The sequence below is a fragment of the Micropterus salmoides genome, unplaced genomic scaffold (assembly GCF_014851395.1).
Source record: "Micropterus salmoides isolate LMB-PRFRI ecotype aquatic unplaced genomic scaffold, ASM1485139v1 Ms_hic_scaffold_1, whole genome shotgun sequence".
Taxonomy (NCBI): domain Eukaryota; kingdom Metazoa; phylum Chordata; class Actinopteri; order Centrarchiformes; family Centrarchidae; genus Micropterus; species Micropterus salmoides.
The window spans coordinates 65041106-65061067 of NW_024040040.1; the positions used below are offsets into that span (position 1 = coordinate 65041106).

Consider the following 19962-nt stretch of genomic DNA (forward strand, 5'->3'; position numbering starts at 1 on the left):
CCCAGAAACCTGACTGATCTAGAGAAGTGTGGGGAGTGGGCCAAAATCCCTCCTGCGGTGTGTGCAAACCTGGTGAAAAACTACAGGAAACGTTTGACCTCTGTAATTGCAAACAAAGGCTACTGTACCAAATATTAACATTGATTTTCTCAGGTGTTCAAATACTTATTTGCAGCTGTATCATACAAATGAATAGTTAAAAAATCACACATTGTGATTTTGTTTTTTAGATTATGTCTCTCACAGTGGACATGCACCTACGATGACAATTTCAGACCTCTCCATGATTTCTAAGTGGGAGAACTTGCAAAATAGCAGGGTGATCAAATACTTATTTTCCTCACTGTATATGTCACCAAGTGTGATCCCTACAGGTCACCTGATATGTTGGGTATTTTGGAATTGCACATTGATATTTTATTTATTTATTTAATTTTATATTTGCATTTGTTCCTATTTTGCATTGCAACTGCTGCACAACAATTTCCCTCCAGATAAATAATCTTATCTATCTTATAGCCATGCTATTCTTGAAAACTACACAGTAAATCTCAGAAAATAATGGATGTCACTTCATTGTGGTCAATGCACCAATAGTTTAACAGACAAGTTTTCCATGTCTAATAATGTTGCTGATCACAGAAAAAGTGTAAAAGTACATCTTAAAGTGAGAGACAGAGAGATGTGTTGCTTTGGCTGCTGCCAGCAAGACATTCCTATGAAAGCAACACATTTCATTATACTGTGAAGACACAGGATAGAGATTAATCTCTTCAATCTCTATGAAAGACATATTATTGCTATGATGGGACAGGGTCTGTATTTATAAACCTTTGCAGACTAGAAAATTGTCCTAACTTTCCCAGAACCTCATTTTAGGCTGAGGTGCACAAGCATTTTATACAATTTCTCAACCAAGAAATGATCCTTATTTTAGGATATTTGTAAGAAATAAGTCAGAGCAAAAAAAATTTACATTTTATTTTTATTCATTAATGATAATTACAAACTTTTCTTTCTGAATAATAAACATAAATCCAAAACTTTCTGTACACTGTCGCCCTCTGCAGCAGTGAGAGGAAACTGAAATGATGATCAAACTGCAGAGTTGTTTATTCAGCCACTGCAACACTAGCAAACTGTGATAGAGCTGGGCTTCTGTTTGATTTCACTGTTTAAATATAGACTGTACATGCTGTGATTTACTTAGCTTCGAGTTTGATGTTTGTTTGATGTTTGTTCCTCTTAATCTATAACTCAAAACTATGAAAGAAAATATTCAAAGTAAAAGATCAGTGATGGAACTGGTTGATTCTTATATTCTTATTTCACCTCATCCACAGACAGAAAAAAAGCAGAGCAATCGGCGTCACAACCACCAGAGTCAACCTGATGATATTTATTATCACTGAGGATTTCTCTAGAAATGGAGATAGACAGTTATTAGATAAACTGTGCTGGACCTCATTAGCAGAATTTGTTCATCACTTTGCCAGGAGATCGTCTTCTGTTAATCAGCCAGGTAAAAACGTACCTGCCACAACAATCAGATGTAAGGTGGAGTTATGACGTCCTCTTCTGTTCTGGGCTTCACAGTAATAATTCCCACTGTGTTCAGCTCTGAAGTCAGTGATGGTGAAGTTCTGTCCTGATGCTTTTGGTGAGTCTTCATTCTCCTTGTACCAGGTGTATTTAGCTGCTGGGTTAGCATCACTGCTGCAGGTCAGAGTCACTGAACTGCCCTCCACTATCTCAGCAGAGGGACTCACTGACACAGAGGGAAGCTTCAGAGCATCTGTAGAAGGTATAAACATGAATTACTGAAATGCTAGACTATGTTATAGACGATTGACTATTTTCATAAAATTTCTCTGTTTGTGTCTTTTTGATTCTCTAGTATTTGACAAAGTGGATGTCCATAGTGCTGATTCTGGATCTGTCCCAGGTCTGAATCCTGTTTGTTGAAACTGACAGCCAAAAACACATTTGTCAGTGGTCGTAGCAGCACTTATGTGTTTCAGATTTCCCACTACTAAAGACCGTCTGTCTGTTGAGTCTGTCGGCAACAAATCTTCAGAGACTGGTAACTCCATTTTAAAGCTTTACCATGAAAAATTTAAAGTAACAGACTAACAATATGCATCCTGTCTTGATGAAAAATGTTATACGTCTAATATTCCTGAATCACTGAAATTTGACATGAGAGTTATGAGTTATATCACAACATGCAGGCACGTGCACACATAGACATTAAAAGGGGCTTGAGCAGCTGCCAGAAAGTTTCCTGACTTAAGCAGTAACTTCATCATTTTGATCGTAGACTCCTCATCTAATAACTATCCATTCTATTAGTTTGTTGTATGCTGATAGATCTTTACATGATACAGACAGCCCTCCCTCAAATGTGAAACTAAGTCTATGACACCATCAGTTATTGTGTGTGTGTGTGTGTGTGTGTGTGTGTGTGTTTGTGAATACTAAAGAAGACCACGGTGTCTGTTTGAACTGATTATTTTCTAGAAACAATTGCATGAGTGTGAGGAATTTAAAATAACTTGTTAAGAAAGTCAGAGTTGTGTTAATATATTTAATGTTTCGTTTAAAAAATAATTTAATAAACAATTATGAGAAGTTCCCTTTTTTAACTTGAGGCCCCGCCCACCAAAATATCTGTGCATGTCCCTGACAACATGTATCTGAATACTGATTTCTATTGGTGGTATTTTTTTAATTTCTATAAATAATGCTGCTGTATTTATATTAACATCTAGAAGACTATAATACTGTGAAAATTTTAATTTGTATTTTAACACCGCTGAAACAGTCCATTAAAACTGCTGTGACAAAGCAGCTCTGCCTCAGTATAATTCTTGTAGACTGTTGATCTGATCACCTGAACCTGGAGATCTGGGAAGAAAAAACAGAAATATTTGTTCTTTATGTGGAACTGAATCACACACAGAGATATAAACAATAGAACATTATGACAATCATGTAATCAGTTAATCACACATACAATTATTTCCCATTAGGATCACTATTCAGCACATTCATTTTATTTTAAAAGATACATGAAGTCATGATAAAGAACATCAGCTAAAATGTTCAAAACAGCGTCACATTATTAGAAGATTGTGGAGTGAACTCACACACTGATGGAGAAGGAAAATGTCCTTTAAGGGCACAGGAATAGCTGTCTGCAGGATAAAAGTAGTCTGAATAAGAAGGTGCTTCTTCCTCAATTTTCTGTCCATTCTTGATCCAGACGTAGGAAGAATGATCAGGTAGATGACAGCTGCTGTGACACTTCAGCTCTGACTTAGTGGAATAGAATGATCTGCTCACCTGCACTTGGAGACCTGGATCTGTGAAGGAACAGGAATGTTATTTTAGACAAAACTGTCAACATCCACATTCAAAAATATACACACAACACATTTAAATTATCGGTACATAGATGCTGAAAATATAACATATGAATGAAAATGTTACCTCTGACAGACAAAGTGACTCCAGGTGAACCAGTATATCTTCGATCTGGCTGGTTTGTTATGAACCTGAACTTGTACTCAGCTGAGTCGCTCTCTCTCAGGTCTGTGATTCTCAGAGTGCAGATGTTGTTAGAACAACTGTACTGCAAACGACCTGCGTATCTTGAGTCTGTTCTCAGATCCACAGGTTCTTTATCTTGCAGTTTAGTAAACCAGAATGTTTCCTCAACTTTAGTATCACGGCCATTTATTCTGGATGGGTATGTGAGGTGCAGCTTATTTCCACTGTTGATCCTTTTAAGGCACAGATCTGAGTAGAGGTGTAAGTCACTCCCCAGCCATTCTGACCCTGTATCACTGTAACACAGAGCACATCAGAAACTACAGTCAGACTCAACAACACAGGAGACAGACTTGAATGTGGAGGTGGTTGCAGAAAAGTAACCAAAAAACAGTTTAACAGAGCTTAAGCTTAAGTCACTCTGTGTTGGGGACTTTGTAATGTTTGTTTTACAAATGGGTACAACGGTACATAAATGAAGTTGTATCTGGTTTATGCCAAAATGAACAGAGCTATGGAGGAATATTCAAATAAATAAATAAATAAATTCAAATTTAAAAAATTATTATTAATTATAACGTTGTGGTTGGAGGATTTCGGAGATCCTGGGGGAAACCCACGCAAACGTAGGGAGAACATGCAAAAAGGTCACAGAAAGGCCTGGGATGACCGAGGTCTTAAACCAGGTAGTTCTTGTTTCAGGCCACAGTGCTGTCCATTGAGAGAAGAGAGAAATGGAGTTTGGGGGGACGAATGTGAGAACTGAGACAAATTAGAGAGAAGTATGTGCAGGTAACTGGATTAGAGAGGCACGGGTGGTTGGATTAGTGAGAGAGAAAGGAGTGGTATAAAAATCATTCCATTAACTAAAGACCCCACCAGTTGTGAGGTCTAAGAAGTAGTTTATTATATAAAGAAGGATCGGATGGAGGGGTCAAGGGGGAGGGATGAAGGGGATGAGAAGGTAGGGATGGAGAGGGTTGGTTTGGGTTGTGGCCGGAGTAGCTAGAAACCCAGCATGTCTGTAGAGGCATATATTGCTTTATGATTCCTGAAAAATTGTGTTGCTGGACTAAGCGAGAATGAGCTCTGGCTCACGTGGCTGTGCAATGTTGGTGGGAGGCAGCCTGCAGCCTCGGATGCAAAAAGGACATTATATGTGAAAAAACTTGTGACGCTGAACTACAGAGCCAAATCCAAGATGATGGAGAGGTAGTCGTCCAACTCAGCCCTGCGGTTGGGGAAAACTGAACAGATGGTAAGATGCTGAGCCAATTCTACGGCTGTGAGTTCCCTAGAACGTGAAGGGGAGGGATGTCTAAGCTGAGTCGTGCCATGGGGGTGTTAAGAGCTCCCTGGGGCTGGTGGTGGTGTAAAGGATGGCTGGGACAGGAGTGCAAGGTCAATTTAAGTACCTGAGAGGATTTGTTGTCTAAGAGAAGGCGAAATGGGAGCACACGGCTGAAAGTGGGTGGGCAGCGGAAGCCAAGGTGAAATTGCTAGTGGTCATGGGATTGCTGATGGGTGGAGCGGGATGGATGGGGGTGCAATAGGAACAGAAAATTTGCGTTTCCTTGAGTGCATGCTGAAGGTCGGGTGACCATCTAGTTGGAGATGGTTGTGGTTTTGGAAGGAGCCAGAATCAGGGGCTGCAGGTTGGCCAGTGTGAGGCTGCGGACTGAGAATCGAGGGACCAAGCGGTCGGATGTTGGGAGTCTGGAAGAGCGGATTTCTCCCGGAAATCGGTGATGGCAGCAACGGCTTCTGTGTATGTTTGGTGGAGTCAGGGTGGAGCTGCGTGATGAAAAATAAGGGACAATGCTGTGCTGAGGAACTTGGACTACGGAGCGAGGTTGCTGTGGATGAGTGGCTGGCCATGTGGGAGTGGACGGAGAAGGTTAGGAGACAACAGAGTGATAATGGTGTGGATCATAGTCTGAGGGGCTGAGAACCAACTCGTAATCCATGTCAAGGTGAGCTAACATTATAAATAACTTTTAAAGATGTGGATGAAATGAGTGAAGCATTGGCAGTTGGAATAGTGAGAGAGAGAGGTGTAGTCTTGTTCCTGAACTTTAGTTATAACTTAATTTACTGAACAGAATGGAAAAAATTGAAGATTTAAATATTTGAAAGGGGTAATTCATTCAAAAAATTGTCTGCTTTGATCAGTAGCTTTCCTTTCGGTGGTCAGGCTGCATTTGAGTGTGAATGGAAACACTGAAAAAATCGTACTGTATGTATAGTGTGATATGTAGAAAAAACAGATACATCGTCTGAGCAAATTAATTTTGGCTTATTTCCATGACTGTTTTAAAGGTGAAAGATGAAATTATAGCTGTGTTAAGGAATGAAGTAAAGGTAAATTTTGTCATATCATTTTTTAAAACATTGTCTAATAATAGCTTTAAAAAGACGAAATACACAATTCTGATTGTATATAATCAATACCTTGTATACTTCAGTTTGAAATGTTTAAATTGTTAAGATTGGTCATCTTGTAAATGTAATTTTCAATTTAAATAAAGCAAAGTGAATGTCATGTATTGTAGCCAGTCTAATACTGTGCTAATGGGTTTTTCTTTTCTCCAAAACTTTATTCAAAATTAGGATATACAGCAGGAAAACAACATCTTCTGTACATCAGTAAAGTCCATATCAAATAGACCAGGGAGGTCAAGGGTTATGGAAAGGAAAGTATAATGTTAACAAAAGCAAAAGAACAATTTAAATAAATATCTTGTAAAGCTTACAGAGGTCATATGATTTAACAGCTTTTTTGTTTTTACACTCAGATATTGAAAGAACATAGTGCTTAATGTTAGCAGCAAGCTCCAAAAAGCTTGGTTTCTTTTTAAGAATTTTGACTTGTGCAAATAAAATTAAAAGTACATTTATCACATAATATTCTGAATATAATTTTTTTGTCATGTTTAGTGAATCCAAACAATACATTTTCCCACCGCAATGCAAAGTGAGGGTAAATATGGACAACAATAAATTGAGAAACTTTACTCCAAAGTTTCTTGGTACGTGGGCAAGACCAAAATAAATGCACCAGTGTTTCATTGATTTCTCCCCAGAAAGTACAGCTGATGTCCAAGTCCTTTTTCAGTTTTTGCAGGTAACAGTTAGTGGGATAAAACCTGTGAAGCATTCTGAATGAGATCTCTTTGACTTTATTGGTTAAAAAAAACTTGTGTGGCAAAAGCCAAACTTTTTCCCATCAAATGAAGACCAATATGACACAGCAGCGGGTGTACTCCTAATGTCCTGTTGAAAAAGTTGACGAATGGCCTTATTCTTTCTTTTAGGTAGCAGTGAAAAACAGATATTCCCAACAGTTGTTTTCTTCACATCCACCAGTGTTGGGGATCATCAGATCCATTAAAACCTTTGAAAAGTGAGATGACAGCTGAAGGTATCGCATCAAAGACGATGGAGAAGTCCTTTGGTGAAACAGGGATACTATAGTGATGAATAAATTCAATGTAGTTATACAGTTGACCACGTTGGTTAAATAATTGATTTACAAGCAAAATGTTATTGTCATACCACTGCTGAAAAAAGGTAGATTTGTTTCATACAAAATATATCTGTTGTTCCAGATATAAAACCTATGGGGAGTGAAGTTGTGCTTGTAAATTAGGGACCAAGCCAGTAGCATTTGTTTGTGAAACGAAGAAAGTTTCAGAGGAATTTTTCATTTTATAAGTGCATACCAACAAGAACTGGAGACCACCAAGTGAAGAAAAGACATAATGGGGAATAAAATTCCACATGCTGGTTGGGCAATTTAAATACCACTTAATCCAATTAATCTTGAAAGTGAAATTTAAGGTAGTAAAGTCGAGAAAGCTAAGGCCACCTTTACTGTACTCATTCATTCAAGATACAAAATTATAAAGGATTTTATCTATGGTTTTGCACATTTGTTGATCTATATACAGTGGGTACGGAAAGTATTCAGACCCCTTTAAATTTTTCACTCTTTGTTTCATTGCAGCCATTTTCCAAAAATCAAAAAAGTTCATTTTATTTCTCAGTAATGTACACTCAGCACCCCATCTTGACAGAAAAAAAACAGAAATGTAGAAATTTTTGCAAATTTATTAAAAAAGAAAAACTGAAATATCACATGGTCATAAGTATTCAGACCCTTTGCCGTGACACTCATATTTAACTCAGGTGCTGTCTATTTCTTCTGATCATCCTTGAGATGGTTCTACACCTTCATTTGAGTCCAGCTGTGTTTGATTATACTGATTGGACTTGATTAGGAAAGCCACACACCTGTCTATATAAGACCTTACAGCTCACAGTGCATGTCAGAGCAAATGAGAATCATGAGGTCAAAGGAACTGCCTGAAGAGCTCAGAGACAGAATTGTGGCAAGGCACAGATCTGGCCAAGGTTACAAAAAAATTTCTGCTGCACTTAAGGTTCCTAAGAGCACAGTGGCCTCCATAATCCTCAAATGGAAGACGTTTGGGACGACCAGAACCCTTCCTAGAGCTGGCCGTCCGGCCAAACTGAGCTATCGGGGGAGAAGAGCCTTGGTGAGAGAGGTAAAGAAGAACCCAAAGGTCACTGTGGCTGAGCTCCAGAGATGCAGTCGGGAGATGGGAGAAAGTTGTAGTAAGTCAACCATCACTGCAGCAATCCACCAGTCGGGGCTTTATGGCAGAGCGGCCCGACGGAAGCCTCTCCTCAGTGCAAGACACATGAAAGCCCGCATGGAGTTTGCTAAAAAACACCTGAAGGACTCCAAGATGGTGATAAATAAGATCCTCTGGTCTGATGAGACCAAGATAGAACTTTTTGGCCTTAATTCTAAGCGGTATGTGTGGAGAAAACCAGGCACTGCTCATCCAATCAATACAGTCTCAACAGTGAAGCATGGTGGTGGCAGCATCATGCTGTGGGGGTGTTTTTCAGCTGCAGGGACAGGACGACCGGTTGAAATCGAGGGAAAGATGAATGCCGCCAAGGACAGGGATATCCTGGACGAAAACCTTTTCCAGAGTGCTCTGGACCTCAGACTGGGCCGAAGGTTTACCTTCCAACAAGACAATGACCCTAAGCACACCGCTAAAGTAACGAAGGAGTGGCTTCACAACAACTCCGTGGCTGTTCTTGAATGGCCCAGCCAGAGCCCTGACTTAAACCCAATTGAGCATCTCTGGAGAGACCTGAAAATGGCTGTCCACCAACGTTTACCATCCAACCTGACAGAACTGGAGAGGATCTGCAAGGAGGAATGGCAGAGGATACCCAAATCCAGATGTGAAAAACTTGTTGCATCTTTCCCAAAACGACTCATGGCTGTATTAGATCAAAAGGGTGCTTCTACTAAATACTGAGCAAAGGGTCTGAATACTTATGACCATGTGATATTTCAGTTTTTCTTTTTTAATAAATTTGCAAAAATTTCTACATTTCTGTTTTTTTTCTGTCAAGATGGGGTGCTGAATGTACATTACTGAGAAATAAAATGAACTTTTTTGATTTTTGGAAAATGGCTGCAATGAAACAAAGAGTGAAAAATTTAAAGGGGTCTGAATACTTTCCGTACCCACTGTATAGATAGATAGAGCAGCGTATGTTACTCTTGATATTCCTTCGGCCGTTGAGAGTAAAATCCTGCCTTTCAAAGACAGATCACATAATAGCCACAGGTTAAATTTCTTCTTCATGTTTTCAACAATGGGAGTGAGGTTATTCTTGCATCTTTGGTGTTCATTTTTATCAGTTACAATACCTAAGTAAGTAATAGAGCTTTTCACAGGAATATTAGCAATTAACTCAACCTCACAATCTTTAAGAGCCAGTAGTTCACATTTTTTAAGGTTTAGAAGAAATGTCGAAATCACTACATGAACTGGATGCACGGATGACGCTGAGGATGAGCGTGATTGAAGGACACTGATCCAGATAAATGTTAACGAATCAACCTAAATTGGATTAAAAATTATTGTCTCATTTTTAAGTTTAATTTGAACGTCTTGATTGCATCACAAAAGAAATCCCCAAAGCCAAACTTCTTGAGTGAATGATAAAGAAAATTATGTTCGACTGTATCAAAAGCCTTGAAAAGAAAAACAAAAAGCTGTCGTCTGAAATTAAATGTGAAGTCAACTAAATCTAAGACTAATCTAATGTTGTTGTAGATATGCCTTTTAGGCATAAAGCCTGATTGGGTTTCATCAATTATAGAATCTAATACTTTTTTTATTCTTCTAGCAAAGATCAAGGCCAACATTTTGTAATCATTATTCAATAGGCTAATTGGACGCCAATTATCGATATAAAATAAGTCCTTGTGTGGTTTAGGGATTAAAGGTTTTGGCTTTCATACTTTAAGAAGGGCACCATCTGCTGTGAAAACAATTTATAAAATTCAGACGATAGACGATCTGTCCCAGGGGACTTGTCTTCTTTTACAATTCTAAACATTGACTGACTTCTGCCAGGGACAAGGGGAGGTCACAAAAATCCCTCTCTGAGTTGTCGAGTTTAGGGGTATTTTGTAGAGAATTGAGGAACATTGAAGCATCATCGTCAGAATATTCTGGAGGTATATAATTTTTCATAAAAGGAGGAACAAAAATGAGATATTAAATGCTGATCATCTCTTATAGAGTTGCCAATTTTTAACTCATTAATGGTATTCAACTTTGCATGATACTTTTCCAGTTTGAAGAAGTATGAAGAATTCTGTTCCCCTTCTTCTAATCACTGTTTCCGAGACCTTATAAAAGCTCCTTCTGCCTTATTTTTATATATTTTATCCAGGCTCTCTTGTAGATTAATTTCTATTTACTCCTCCTCTGTTAAGATGTCTGGTGATATTTGAGACATTACCGAAATGCCTGTGAAAACTCTTTGTTCCTCTAATTTTCTCATTTTAGCAAGATTTCTACCAAGCTTCGTTAGGCATTTTGCTGATTCATATTTAAATAACTCCCAATTAACACTAAACAAATTTTCCACCACAGCTTTGTTAAAAAAATATTTAATCAGCTGTGGGATTTTCTGTTTAACCTCACCACTTTAAGAAGAGAATTATTTAGTTTCCAGTAACTGGCTTTATAAGCATTATCTGAAAATAATTTAATAGAAATGAATACTGCTTTATGATCGCTTAAGGGACAGGGAAGAATGTTAACTGAGATATCCTGCTCTTTAATACTTTTTGATACTAACCAGAAGTCTATTCGAGAAAGAAACTATATCAGGAATTTAGTTCTCCATACGTCAGTTAAATCATACCTGTCCATAAAAAGCTTAAAATAAGCATTTCTATTGTTATCTTTTGTAGGTGGCCATCTGTCAATCTCAGAATTTAGAGTAACATTAAAGTCTCCTCCAAGTAAAATGTGAGAATTTGGAAATTTTGTTAGCCAATGCTTTAGTCTATTTTCTATTTTAACAAATAATTGGATATTTTCTAAATTAGAATTGTACCCATAGATGTTGAAAATGATTTAAACAATCTTGTTGTAACCAACCACTTGGCAGATAAAATGACCTTTTGGATCTGTATCTGTGTGTGAAATGTTAAGACACCAGCTGATCTTTCTGAGCAGTGAGAAAACCATAAATCGTTCCCCCACTGGGATCTCCAAAAATTCTCCTCCTTTGAGTTTGAGTGAGATTCCTGACAAAATGAAAAATCTGTGTTCAGCTGTTTAACAAATGAATATAAAGCTTTACGTTTAGTTATATTTCTTAACCCCCTGGCGTTTAAAGAAACTATAGACAATGACATTTTCAAGAATAAAAAGGCTTATGAAGTATTAGGGAACAAGCAAACAAACAATGTTATACTGAGCACCAATTGCACCTTAAAATAAAAATAGTGTTACATGGTGGAAACTTAAGACCATATTTGCTGTGTCCCAACTCATTTATCAAAAGACAAAAAAAGTGTATTTTAAATTGTTGGTCAGTAGTTAAGTATGATTTTTCCAAGGACTATATTGAGCTACATCCCACATAAACGTTCTTCAATAATCAAAACTAATACAGGACCAGGCTTCAGAACGACGTAGTAAAAAGAGCCAAGAGCCTGGAAATTCACTTGGGTCATATATCAAAAATAAACATGTTTTATCCAAAAAAACAAAACCATGAGGGTCTGAAAGGTCGTCTCATGTTCATTAATCCAGGGATTTCGGATCATAGTCGTTGCAATATCACCAATTTATTGTCCTCCACACAGACGAAAGGTGCACAAAGTCCACAAGCACGAAGACTCAAAAAATAACACGGCAACAGCATTCAAACAAACTCCGCCATAGCAGTCAAAAACTTGTTTGCCCTTCCGGGGTCAACACCTGACGACTACCTGTTGCCCCCTCGCTTATATAGTTGAGCCTAGAGCACCACCTAGTGACCAAACAAAAATTGAACAAACATTTGGCTCCTACATCATGTGTTGCAGGGATCACACCACATTGCAAATCATCGCACGTCAAATGTTATTTCCTAAAAAAAACCTTCCTCTGATTCTGAGTGTGATAATATAATAGAAATGTAGATGTCCAGTACCTTGTACAGAGAGAAGGAAGACCACAAATCCACTCGCTGCTGCTGGTAAACTCATAGCTGCTCCTCACATCTGTTAAATCAGCAGGTAGATCAGTACATAAGAAATCCTGTATGTCAGTTAGTCACAATAAACATTTCTAATGAAAATGGGCCAATGTTGTCTTTGAAGACAGTTTGTCTCTGTGCTTGGTACACTTGTGTTAAAACAGACATTGAGGTGTTAAAAGCCGCCCTGACTTTCTTCCTCATTACATTATTAACATGCATAAACAGATGAATGTCTGTAAATCTCAAGTCCTCAAGTTGAAATGACTGAAGTTATTAGTATTGTTCTTATAATCTTTATTATTCTTACAGTTGTTTTGCAAATCGTGCAGTAACTTTTTAAAAATATAGTGTATTGACGTTATACTGCACTGGTCCAGCTCCATCTTTCACAGCAGTAACAGAGCAGAATGTGTTACTGTAGAGCTTAATAAGAAATGCATGTTGCTTACATCTCATTGACATAAAGCATTCCCTAGCCCCTTATCCTTACCTTAACCGTCACAACTGCCCTTAACCAATTCTAACCTGAACCCGAAAACCAAATCTTGAACCCTCAAATAGTTCTTTAAACCTCTGTGGTCCCACATTTTGGTCCCTACAAAGCTGGTTTGGACCCCACAAGTAAGGTGAATCCTAGCGGCTAGCCAGGCACGCCCTCAAAAACAATGGTGGAGAAACACACTGAGCTGCAGCACACAAACGTCCACTCGCTGCCTCCCCCCACAGCCATCCTCACTACCAAACATTAGGCAGTCAATGCAAATAAAGTTGTTACTGTGATGTAGAGACAGTGCACATAGTTAAAATGTTATATGAAAGATCAATTTGTTACAAATTCAAAACTTACTACTGAAACTCTTGCTCCAGTCTATGTTGCAAAGCTGGTTTGGGAACAGCTGAACCGAAAGCTTTGTTACCAGCTTGTCAGGACCAGCCCTACTCTGCTTCTGATTGGCCAGGAGTCCTTAAATAGGTACTGCGCAAGCGCAACTCCAAACAAGGATCAAATTTAAGTGTGATGCTTCACTCAGTAGCTAAAATGGCTGAAGTTAACACAGGGTAAACCAATTCTGGTTCATCCCCTCTCTCTCAGGTCTGTGATTCTTAGAGTGCAGTCGTTTTTATCACAGTGAGAGTCCACATGACCTGCATATTCTGAGTCAGCTCTTGATAATGCTTTTTCAAGTGATTTTAGGGCACAGATCTCAGTATAAGCCTCTCCCGAGTTATTCAGACCCTGCACCACTGTAACACAGAGAATATCAGGAAGCACAATTAATTCTTCTTGTTTGAAAAGATGTATCCCTGCTCTCTACAGATCTGCTCCCTCACACACCTACATTAGAATACTGTTTGTGGATTTCAGCTCACAACACCCCATTAGTTGTCAGTTTTAATCATCATAATTAAATGAAATAAACATTTGAAATATATCAGCCTGTGTATAATGAATGAATATAATATCCAAGTTTCACTTTTTGAATGGAATTACTGAAATAAATCAACTTTTTGATGATATTCTAATTATATGACCAGCAGCTGTATATATCATTTCGTGTCTCATCTCACTTTCCTAGCCATAATCACAATCCTTAGAAGTATTCCTACTCTGTTAGTATAATTTTGATGTGTAGGGCTCTACAAACAAGTTAGCAACAATAAATATGCAACATCTGGTTAGACTTTCAAAATAAAATTTGTGGTTAACGTTGTGAAACAGCACAGGATTTACATTGTGAAACATTGCAATTTGGTTAAGTTTAGCCACCAAAAGTATTTGCTTAGGTTCAGGAAAACGTCATAGTTTGGGTAAAAATAGCTACGTAACCTACTTAACTTTACTAAAAACCATTAATGTTGTTTCACACAGTAAACAAACACTGGCTTCGCACACCAGCCAGCCCCAACCACCTCCTTACTAGGACTTTTTGTTATTTATATCGTACACCTGCTTTTAGTGTTGATGAATCACACAGGGATTCCCCGTGTGTTGAACTATGATGATAAGGGGCTTCACAGTACAGTAAACTGACACCAAGAGGTCTTCACCATGCGTCTATATCAAGCGGGAAGCTTCCAGTCTGATATGCAAATCGAATGTGGAAGTCCCTTAAACCTGCATTCTATCAAATAGCCAGCAGGGGGCGACTCTTCTGGTTGCAAAATGAATTCCGGCTCCATTAGAAATAATGTAATAAGGTAAAATGAGGCTACTTCTCAGCTTATTACCTCAGTAAACACTTTCCTAATGATTTTATGGTCTCAATCGCTAGTTTGAAGTCTTCTTCAATATAACATAATGTTCATTTAGTAAATTATGGTCCCATTTAGAGGAAAATAGACCATAAAGCAGAGTATGCTTCAGGGTGGGATCATCTGTGATGGCGACCTGTCAATCAGGTTAGAGTGACTCGTACCGATGGTACTGTGTAAATTTAACCTGCGCTGTTGAAAAAGCATATTAGGAGTTGGCTGTTCACTTTCTCTGGTGAGTACATCTAGTTTTAGACTGTTGTTCGCAAGACAAAATTGTCAGTCCTGTTAACGTGAATTACAGATGCCCCTAGCTAAGACAGCTAAGAAGCTCCACACACGGCCATTAGCTCACCGTTTAGTCCAAATATGGTCACGTTGCAAAAAAAATCTATATGGCGGCGCCCTACCGGCCAAACTTTTATATACGGTCTATGGTCTATATGTGACGACTGAAGAGTGAGAAGGATTGGTTTTGAAAAGACTTTATTGACTTTCTCTGCCAGGACAGGTGTAATGTGAAAGGGCAATCAGTTTTTCATAAAAGCAAATTATTACATAAAAAGTAAAAATACCATTTATTTAATATTCATAATATGTTAAACCCTGAGCGTATGTAATGTACCTGGACAGGTAAAACTACAGCTTACATTCTACTTAAATCCTCTGCTATGCTATTGCTGACTACCTGTGCTGCTAATAAAAAGTAAAAAGTAAAATATTTGGAGTTCCTCCATATCCCCCTGTTCTCCACTGGAGTACTTCAACGCTGTACTTCTGAAGAAATTCACATTCCTTTTTGATTCAAGGTTTAGGCATTGGACAATCAGACTCCAACTGATGGGGAAAAAAACAAGATGAGAGTCAAAGGCCTCAGAAATGGTTTGGATACAGTTAGATTTTATATTAAAATATACCCAGACATGTTTAAACCAAATTTGTTTCCTTAAATCGCTCTTTACCTCTGAATGTATAAGCCAACAAATTACAACCCTGGTAGAGTAAGTTCTGTCACTGTAGCCCAGCAGCTTTCTCACCTCTATAGTCTCTATCGGTTCCTTTGGTTCCGTGGTGTAGCTCAGAGTTTTCTTCTTCCTGATTTAAATCAAAAAACAAATAAACAAATATTTTAATTGACAACTCCAAAACTAGCAAAGTAAATATTCAAAGTAATGGAACTGGTTCATTCTTATAGTTTCACCTCATCCACAGACAAAACAGAAGCAGAGCAATCGGCGTCACAACCACTAGAGTCAACCTGATGATATTTATTATCATTGTTGATTTCTCTAGAAATGGAGATTCAGTTATTATTAAACTGTGCTGGACCTTACTGGTAGGGTCTGATTTGTAAATCACTTTGCGAGGTGATGCTCAAAGACAAACATACCTGCCACAACAGTCAGATGTAAGGTGGAGTTATGACGTCCTCTTCTGTTCTGGGCTTCACAGTAATAATTCCCACTGTGTTCAGCTCTGAAGTCAGTGATGGTGAAGTTCTGTCCTGATGCTTTTGGTGAGTCTTCATTCTCCTTGTACCAGGTGTATTTAGCTGCTGGGTTAGCATCACTGCTGCAGGTCAGAGTCACTGAACTGCCCTCCACTATCTCAGCAGAGGGACTCACTGACACAGAGGGAAGCTTTGGAGCATCTGGAGGAGAACATGTATGGAAAGTTTAAGGCAAACAAGGTTGTTGTTTTTAGTGCTACCTACTGGGAGGGACACCAAATAGAAATATTAATAACAGATTACGATAACAGGATGTCATAATTTATCTGATGAGCTATCTATTAATGTGCTTGATTTGCTGTGCTGCAGGTTCAACATAGAAGGGAGAAACTGTGTAGTAACTAACTATGACATTAAGTGAAAATACAATATTAACATGTTTTACTATATCAGAATGGACAAGAGAGGCATTTGCATGGTGAATTACTCCCAAACCATTAAAGCTGTAATCTCAATGTCCCAATGAAAATATTTCCTCTAAAGAGTCAAAATATTTTTCCATTGTGTCCAGGCGATTATTACCGGGAGTTTCCCATTCTCCTGCTTAGATGTAATTTGGCATCTGACAGACAGACCTATCAACAGAACTGAAACCTAAATTCAACTTCAATTCAACAATGTTATCAAAAGCGGAGAGAAGTACTGATGATTGAATGATACTGAGGCTTGCTCCAACTACACCTGCTGATTCTGTGTTCCTCCTGCTAATAATATATTCAGCCTCTCTTCCGTGTCAACAGCACTGTGCCATTATTGCTGACATAAAAGTTTAAGTAAAATCTTCTCCTGCAAAGACTGGACAGATTTAAGCTGTGTTCCACTCACATTTCACATTAATGATGTATTTAGTTGTCTTCCTCCCCAGCTGGTTCTCTGCTGCACAGTAATACTCTCCAGAGTCAGAGGACTGGATGGAGCTGAAGACAAGCTGTGGTTCTTCACTGAGCAGAGTTTGGTTCTCCTTGTACCAGGTGTATTTAGCTGCTGGGTTAGCATCACTGCTGCAGGTCAGAGTCACTGAACTGCCCTCCACTATCTCAGCAGAGGGACTCACTGACACAGAGGGAAGCTTTGGAGCATCTGGAGAAGAGATGAACATGAAGTACTTATAGATTAGAATATGTTATCGATTGACTATTTTCATTAAAACTTTCTTTTTGATTATCTCTAGTATTTGTCACAGCAGCTGTCCAGAGTGCTGATACTGGAGCTGTCTCAGGTTAGGCTCCTTCAGGTGAAAACTGACAGCCAATAAAACATCTTTAACAATTGTTCTATATACAGGATGCTCGTTGTGTTCAGGTCCTGTTTATTGAGTCTGTCTGTCCTGACAGTCTTCTCAGATATGTTTTGTAAATAATTCTACATAACAGACTGTAAGACCTAATTAATTTGGACTCAGATATTAACACTCTTAATATTTCAAACACAGCTTTTGCATCATGAACTACAAACTTGCTATATTTACAAGACTGAACATGAACCTCATTCTTGTTTGTGTTATGATCCTGTTGCAAAGAGAATTTTGTTTTTATTGTAATAGTTTGCAAACATTACATTTACTTATTTGAGAGATGCTCTTATCCAAAGCAACTTAAATTTGACGAACAACATAATCAGTAAAGCATCAACATAGTAAGAGATCTACAAGTCACAATAGATTCAAGATTCAGTACACAGAAATTCTTACTTTGCTGTCCACATCAAACAATAAATGTAAAATGAAATATGTATAAATAAAAATACAATGAAAATATATGATAAATAAGATATAAAATAAAAAAAAAACATACATACAGTTCGTCGTTGTGCGGGCAGACGGATTAAACAGTGCAACTGATAAATTATATCCATGCGGAAATTGTGCATGGAGCAATGTGCAGGTGTGCAAAAATAGTGCAATTAACATGTCATGGTACAGTGTAAAGATGGGCATGATTATGGAGTCCACATGCCTATTAACTGTTTAGGAGTCTGATGGCAGTGGGGAAGAAAGAGTTATTCAGTCATGTAGTCCTACATTTCACACTTCTGTACCTCAGAGCCGAGGGTGTAAATAGTTCGTGCTGGGGGTGGCTGGTATCCTTGATAATCCTGTGGACTTTGATGGTAGATGCTCTGCAGTGGAGTCCTGGTGATCTTTTCAGCTGTCTTCACCACTCTCTGCAGGCGCTTGCGGTCCATTGCAGTAGTGCTCTCAACAGTGTACCTGTAGAAGTTGCTGAGAATTTTAGGTGACATACCAAACTTCCTTAGTCTCCTCAGGAAGTACAGCCACTGTTGAGCATTCTTGACCAGCTGAGTAGGGTTCAGTGTCCAAGTGAGGTCGTCGCTGATGTGGACGCCCAGATATTTGAGGCTGCTCACCTTCTTTACCTCAAGCTCCAGGATGAATAGTGGCTGATGAGGTCTCCTCTCCTTCCTCATGTCCGCTATTACCTTCTTCATTTTTGTCAGTATTAAGGGTGAGGTTGTTGTCCTCGCACCATGCCACCAGGCTGGCCACCTCCCTCCTGTAGGCCGCTTCCTCCTCGCCAGTGATATGTCCTATCACTGCTGTGTTGTCCGTGAACTTCGTTATGATGTTGTCCTTGTGGGAGGCAGCACAGGCTGAGGTTCTGTTGCTGATCCTGACTGACTGGGGCCTGGCAGTCAGAAAGTCCAGGAGCTAGTCGCAGAGTGCGGGGTGCTGTCCAAGTTCAGACAGTTTGTGGGTGAGTTTTACTGTATTAAAAGCAGAGCTGTAGTCAACAATCAGCATTCTGATGTAGGAGTCTTTGTTTTCAGGTGGGAGAGGGAGCAATGGAGGGCAGCAGCGATGGTGTTGGAGGTTGACCTGTTGGGCCGGTAGGTATACTGCATCGGGTCCAGGGTGTCTGGTATTTTGCTCTGAATGTGGGCCAGCACCGTTCTCTCAAAGCACTTCATTGTGATTGGAGTGAGAGCTACTGGCCTGTCATTCAGAAGTCAGGTGGGTTTTTTAGAGGAGGAAGGCACGGATAGTTGTTGTTTTAAAGCTGGAAGGTACGGTGTTCTGGCTGAAAGAGGGTTGAAGATGGAGGAGGGAACATCTGCCAGCTATTAGCATGCTCTGAGTGCCCGCCTAGGAATGTTGTCAGGTACTGCTGCCTTGCGGGGGTTGATGTTACTCAGGGGTCTGTGTACCTGGCCAGGTGAGACTGTTATGGTCTTGGTGGTCTTGTAGTCGGTGATGCTGCAGGCCTTGCCACATCTGCCCGGGGTCAGCAGAAGAATAAAAGTGTCCTCCTGAGTGGCTGCCTCCAGAAACACATCCCAGTATGTTTGAGCAAAAGTGCTCTCAGCCTCTGGAATCCAGAGTTTGACTTGTCTTGTTTCAGTCTTGCAAGTGCAAGAAGTGGGGGCAGGGTGCAGCTCTGTATGCACCACGTATGTTGCTGTAAACAAAAGCCAGAGTATCCTTTTCACGGTCGGGAATGTCTACGTGTTGGTAGTATTTAGGGAATACAGTCCGTTGGTTGCACTGGTTGAAGTCGGCATCAGGTGAGCCGTTTCTAAAGCGTTGTGGAGACTGCTGAGCGCTGCCATAGAGTTAGCTCGCGGGCGGATGTAAACAGCGGCGAGAAATACAGCAGTAAATTCCCTTGGTAGATAATGGGCTGGCATTTCAGCAGTAAAAACTCCACATCTGGCAAACAGTGTTTATAAACAGTCCGTATATCCCCACACCACGAGTTGTTGATGAATACACCACACCTCCCCCTGTGGTCTTACCAGAGGCTGCGGTCCGGTCTCCCTGGTGCACACAGTGAGTCTGTAGCTGAATGGCGTTTTCTGGGACGCTATCTGAGAGCCAGGATTCGGTGAAAAATTAGAGCGCAGCACTCTCGCATTTCCCGTTGGACTGTATCCCGGTTCTGAGCTTGTCCAGTTTTATTTTTCAGCGATCACACGTTCGCTAGCAGGAGACTGGGTAGCGGAGGTCGGCTAGCTCTGGCTTTTAGTCTAGCATAAATCCCTCCCTTCTTACCGTACTTACATCGCTGCCTCCGTTGCGCACTCCTTGG

At 39.5% G+C, this 19962-nt stretch overlaps 2 long non-coding RNA genes across 3 annotated transcripts; both read right to left on the minus strand.

The window, feature by feature from the left end:
• Positions 1-971: 971 nt before the first annotated feature.
• On the minus strand, positions 972-1596 carry LOC119899403. The gene is made up of 2 exons (XR_005443835.1): positions 1535-1596; positions 972-1420 (listed from the first exon to the last, which is right to left on the minus strand). It is a non-coding gene; the product is annotated as an uncharacterized LOC119899403 (long non-coding RNA).
• A 13279-nt stretch (positions 1597-14875) lies between these two features.
• LOC119899249 lies at positions 14876-15849 on the minus strand. Of its 2 annotated transcripts, none has more exons than XR_005443761.1 (3): positions 15797-15849; positions 15444-15501; positions 14876-15243 (listed from the first exon to the last, which is right to left on the minus strand). It is a non-coding gene; the product is annotated as an uncharacterized LOC119899249 (long non-coding RNA). The 2 variants fall into 2 exon arrangements; XR_005443760.1 differs by lacking the exon at positions 15797-15849 and adding an exon at positions 15608-15697.
• Between the last annotated feature and the right edge of the window lie 4113 nt (positions 15850-19962).